At 36.7% G+C, this 6,387-nt stretch overlaps 1 pseudogene; it reads left to right on the top strand.

Annotated features, from left to right (window-relative positions):
• The first annotated feature begins 1,087 nt into the window (after window positions 1–1,087).
• LOC102815360 lies at window positions 1,088–2,968 on the top strand (annotated as a pseudogene).
• The last annotated feature ends 3,419 nt before the right edge of the window (window positions 2,969–6,387 follow it).

Below are 6,387 nucleotides of genomic sequence, written 5' to 3'. Positions count from 1 at the left end.
AATACTATACAAACTTTAATTCCTTCATATAGTTACTTATATATATTTATTAATATAGGCAGATAGCTTTAGAGAGGAGAGAGAGAGTGTGTGTGTGTGTTTATGTACACTTCTTTTCAACCTCTCTTTAACCATTTGGCATTTCCTTAACTTTGCCCTGGTAATATAACAGAATGCAAATAACTTTTACTAAAAAAAAAGTTACCTCAACTTGACAAATTTTAATCTTGTTTTAACATTAAGGACTAACATTTATCACACTGTGCATGTGATTTAATGTGAGAATGAAAAAACAGTTTTTTTTTTTTAAACTGTAAACTGAAATACACTTGGTCAGTTTAATATAGCTTAGTTTTTTAAGATTTGTATTAGGAAGAACTTTTAAAGGAAAACATCTTATGTTAATTTCTATTTTAATTTAATCATTTTTGGGTTTCAATGTGTTAGAGAATGCATACTTCAATTTTGTTATTTTTCTCATATGAAAGAGGTTTGCCACTTTAATCATTATTTTTACATGTTAAAATCACATGTAGACAACTACTTTGTGTTATACACAAATTTCTTTGTATGTATTAGAGTCATGTTTTTCTCTGGTTTTGTAGTTGATAATAAGTTGGGCTGCTAACACCAAGGTCAGCAGTCCAAACCTACCAGTTGTTCTGAGTGAAAACAAGTATTTCTGCTCCTATAACAATTTATAGCCTTGGAAACTCTATACAGGGTCAGTATGAGTCAGTCATGACTTGGTGACCCAAAACCACCAACTACCAATAAAATCTTAACACTGAAATTAACATTACTTACAAAGTTACAGAACCTATATAATTGCTAAACAACTAATACACATTAACTGTTTAAACACAACTAAGTAGATATTCAAAATGCTGAAACAAATAAATAACCTTACATTAGTGCAAAATATCAAGTTTACAAATACTTATTTAACTTATACATTAAACTCATGTATTCATTCAAACTGTTCTTACAGGTATATTTGTTTTTAAAAATAAATTTAACTCATTCTGCGAAGTAGCAGATTTGCGTCTGTTTTTCTTCATTTAATCTGGAACTCCGCTAAACCATCATGTCTAAGGCACATGAAGCTGGCATTGATCTTGGCACCACCTAATCCTGTATGGGTGTCTTCTAGCATGGGGAAGTGGAAATCATTGCAAATGATCAGGGTACCCAAGCCACCCCAAGTTATGTATCTTTTACTGACATCCTAACCACTGATCGGTGAAGCCACAAAGAATCAAGTTGCCATGAATCCCACTAACAGTGTTTTTGATGCCAAACATTTGATTGGAAGACGATTTGATGATGCCATTGTTCTGTCTGATTTGAAATATTGGCTATTTGTGGTGGTGAATGATGTAGGCAGACCCAAGGTCCAAGTAGAATATGAAGGCGAGACCAAAAGTTTCTATCCAGAGGACGTGTCCTCTGTGGTTCTAACAAAGATGAAGGAAATTGCAGAAGCCTACTTTGAAAAAAACTCTTATCATGCTGTTGTCACTGTACCAGTCTACTTTAACACTTCCGGCATCAGGTCACCAAAGATGCTGGAACCATTGGTGGCCTCAGTGTACTCAGGAACATCAGTGAGCCAACTGCTGCTGCTTAGCCTATGGCTTAGACGGAAAGGCTGAAGCTGAAAGAAATGTGCTGATCTTTGATTTAGGAAGAGGCACTTTTGATGTGTCAATCTTCACTATCGAAGATTGAATCTCTGTGGTCAAATCTGTAGCTGGAGACACCCACTTAAGTGGAAAAGACCTTGACAGTCGAATGGTCAACCATTTTATTGCTGAATTCAAGTGTAATCATAAGAAGGACATTAATGAGATTAAGAAGGCTGTCCTCCATCTGCACACTGCTTGTGAACATGCAAAGTACACTCTCTCTTCTAGCACCTAGGCCAATATTGAGATTGATTCTCTATACTTCCATTGTTTGAAGGTGTTGTCTTCTATACCTCCATTATCTGGCCCAAATTTGAAGAATCAAATCAAATTAAATTTTGTGGCACCCTGCATCCTGTGGAGAAAGCCATTAGAGATGCCAAGCTAAACAAGTCATAGATCCATATTCCCAAGATTCAGAAACTACTTCAGGATTTCCTCAATGGCAAAGAATTGAACAGGAGTATCAGTCCTGACGAGGCTGTTGCTTATGGTGCAGCTGGCCAGGCAGCCATCTTATCTGGAGACAAGTCTGAAAAATGTTCACAATTGGGTACTTCTGCATGTCACTCCTCTTTCCCTTGGTATTGAAACTTCTGGTGGAGTCATGACTATCCTCATCAATTACAGTAATATCATACCTACCAAGCAGACACAGATCTTTACAACCTACTCTGACAACCAACCTGTGGTACTCATTCAAGTTTATAAAGGTGAATGTGTCATGACCAAGGATAACAACTTGCTTGGAAAATTTGAAGTTACTGGCATACCTCCTGCACCTCTTGATGTTTCTCAGATTGAAGTCACTTTTGATATTGATGCCAATGGTACCCACAATGTTTCTGCTATAGATAAGAGTACTGAAAAAGAGAACAAGATTACCATTACAAATAACAAGGGTGCTTGAGTAAAGAAGACAATGAACAGATGGTTCAGAATCTGAGAAGTACGTAGCTGAAGATGAGAAACAGTGGGACAAGGTGTCTTCTAAAAATTCACTTGAATCCTATGCATTTAACATGAAAGCAACAGTTGAAGATGAAAAACTTCAAGGCAAGCTCAATGATGAGACAAACAGAAAATTCTTGATAAATGTAATGAAATTATCAATTGGCTTGATAAGAATCAAACTGCAGAGAAAGAGGAATTTAAACATCAACAGAAAGAGCTGGAGAAAGTGTGCAACCCCATCATTACCAAGTTATACCAGCATGCCCAGAGGCATGCCTTGAGGAATACCTAGGGGCTTACCTGGTGGTAGAGCACAGATACATTAGCATTGTTCCACAGTAAAGCATTGATTGACCCAAATTTGTAGCACATTCAATAGCAGTTTTAAAAATTAAAACTGCTAAAGTAAGTTTCTGGGCATTCTCAATACTTGGATATGGAGTTATAAGCATAGGGAAAGGAAGTAACATCGCACTTTATTAGCACTGCATTGTAAGGAGAAAATGCAATGTGTTAAATAATGTTGTATTTAAAAAACAATAATAACAACAAAAAACTAAACTAAATTTAAGCTTTGGAGCCACTTTGATAGCTGCATTCAGTCGTGTTGTATACAACTGAATTTCTTTAAAATATTCAGACTTTTAAATTATTCAAACATTTTAGTACAGATTGTTGTTGCTGTTAACTGACTCCTTGTCACTTCTGACTCATAGTGATCTTATATAGGGCTTCCAAGGAGTGACAAGTAAGCTTGAACCACCAATATTGATGTTTAAACTGACATTGCAGTCCAGCACATTAGCCAGCAGCACCTCCATTAAGGAGGTTTTATTAAACTTTGTTTATTATTAAACTTTTATCAGTATTTCATATTTATTTCCTAGGACTAATATGGCAGCTCTTGAAGAGATGCTATCTTTCATAATTGTGCTTTATGATTTACAGATGGTAACTGGGCATTTGACAGGCACTTATTGATTAAATGTATAGTTAATTTAAAATTCAATGCACGTTCGTGAAGAAAAATCTTAGGAAACTCTGAATGGAAGGTTACTTCCTTATGTGCTAAAAGAACCTGACTCAAACCAACAAGCTATCTCATACTCTACAGTGAAACAGCAGGCAAATTACCATTTAAGTCAGTAAAAAGAAACGAGTCTTAAAAACTACTTGGCTACTGTGGTTAACGTAGATAGATCTTAAAATAGAAGTTCTGTTTGCTTCCAGATTGTTACTGTTAGATTTCCTCTTCTCTTATGTAATAAATCTTTCAGTCTTTTCCTGGTTTCTATCACTAAATTAAGAAGCCTAGGTAGCACAGTGGATTACTGGTTGGGCTGGTAACAGCAAGGTCAGCAGTTCTGTACCAGCTGCCCTTCCATAGACAGATGAGGCATTCTGTTCCTGTAAAGATATATAGCCTCAGAAACCCCATGTAGAGTTTCCAAAAGTGACCTGGTGGGTTTGAACTGCCAAACTTGCAGTTTCAAGTTTCAACACTTCATTATCTTACAATGCCACACCATGATCGCTAGGCATAAAAACTTCAAAAACATAGATAATAGTGAAATGCTTTAAAATACTTGAGTATGAGTGTACGTGATGAGTACTGAATATCGTTTTTCATAATTTCCTGTACGATCTGTTTAATTGTAAATTTATCACTTTAATAATGGTTGTGCTTAACAGTGGGGTTGCAAAATTCCTGAAAATTTAAAAATCATCTTTAACAACAAGCCTTTCTGAGACGCCTCCCTCCCAACCAACATGAATAATGAAAACAATAAGCATGATGTTAACTTTGTAATTTTTGTGTGTGTTAACAGCATGATGTTTAATCTGAAATTTGTATTGTGTTAATTATGAGGTTATTTTAGTTCCTTTTTGTAAACTGCATTTTCTGCCTTTCCAAATTAATTCATATTCTCTCCAAACAGGCTGCATTTCCTGACCAACTTGCCTTGATATTTTTGTCTTTGCTCCTTTCTTGGATTGTCCAATTACTATTATTTTTGTTCAATAAAATAATCCTAAATATTCCAGGTCCATAAGAATGTTAATTTTTCAGTGAACCAGTTGCTGTCAAATTGATTTTGACTCAGGCCACCCATGTGTTATAGAGTAGATCTGCTGCATAAAGCTTTCTCAGAAACTTTGTTCTGCAGCACTATTGGATGGAATAGTATTCCAGCACAAAGTGTTTGATCCTTCCCTCTCTACTCCCATGTTATTGTTGTTGAGTGCCATCAAGTTGGTTCTGGCCCATAGTGACCCTGTATAGTATTTCTAAGGAGCAGCTGGTGAGCTTGAACCACCAAACTTATGGTTCAAAGCGACTTTGCAGTCCAGTGCATTAACCCACAGCACCACACCGGGACTCCTATCCTTTACTTGTTGTTGTTGTTGTTAAGTGCCGTCGAGTCGGTTCTGACCCATAGCAACTCTGTACAGGGTTTCCAAGGCTGTAAATCTTTACAGGAGCAGAATGCCTCATCTTTCTCCCACAAAGCGGCTGGTAGTTTCAAACTGCTGGCCTTAAGGTTCACAGCCCGATTCGTAACCACTATGCTACCAGAGCTCCTTTACTTATTTTAGGGCAATATTTCCTTTATCTGCCTGTCCTAGACCTTCCATTTTCCTGATTAGGGACTCAATTTCACCTAGGAATCCCTTGCATCTGTGTGTTTTCTGTGACTCTTCTGCATTATTACAATGCACAATCTGAGGCTACACTCCAGACCAAGATTTCCAGATGATTCTTTGGCATATTAACTTTGAGCCATACTGTCCTAGTTAATCATACATTCTTTGTGGGTAGGGATCTGTGTTTGTGAGTGGATGCTGTGTCCTTCCTGAGTACTCTCTAAAATCACCACATTATACAATGTTCTGCACATATAGGTGTTCAGTAAGTGGGTGGTGAATTGAGTTGAACTTTGCTTTTAATATTTTGAAGTCAAGAAAATCCAAGAAAACTCAAATGCTAAGGAAAGAATGTTCTAATGTTAGATCCAGAAGAAAGTTATTCATTATTGATGCTACTCTCATCAACTAATCAATATTTCTTGATCATCAAATACTACTGTACTTTTTCATGCATAAAATATTAGTATAGATCCTTGAACTTGTAAAAAAAATATTCAGTCTAACCTTCACCTTCAAAGAATTCATTTAGATAACTGAATCAAAATGTGGTTGCTTTGTCATCCTTGTAAATATTTAAAATGTGCTATTACCCTTGAGAACCTTATGGAGAACAGTTCAGCTCTGGGACACAGGAGGTTGTCATGACTTAGAGTTGACTTGATGACAACTGCTTCTGTGCTTGAGAGTTTTTAATAAGAAAAATGAGGTCTCTTTTAGCAAATGCCAGGGAGAGAAGATAATATTCACCTTAACACCTCCTGGAATTCTGAGAAACAGTACAAGGTGGTGGAGACAGCAGCTGTGAACTTTGGAATCAGGCATAAACCAAGGACAAACCAACTGATGTCATCTTGTTTCCTACTCATGGTGTCCCCATTTGTTGCAGAATGGAGCTGTTCCAGGGGATTTTTTGGCAGATTACCAGGTATTTCTTCTGCTATACCACTGGATGGGTTTGAAGCATCAACCTTGAGGTTGGTGCTTAAGTACAAAATGTTTGCACCACCTAAGGACTTGGAGCCAGGCATATCTGGGTCTGATTGCTGTCTTAGTCACAAATGACCTTGAATAAAATCATCTCTGTTTTAAATATATA

This window comes from Chrysochloris asiatica, unplaced genomic scaffold (assembly GCF_000296735.1).
Source record: "Chrysochloris asiatica unplaced genomic scaffold, ChrAsi1.0 scaffold00108, whole genome shotgun sequence".
Classification (NCBI taxonomy): domain Eukaryota; kingdom Metazoa; phylum Chordata; class Mammalia; order Afrosoricida; family Chrysochloridae; genus Chrysochloris; species Chrysochloris asiatica.
This window is presented reverse-complemented; position numbering and strand designations above follow the sequence as displayed.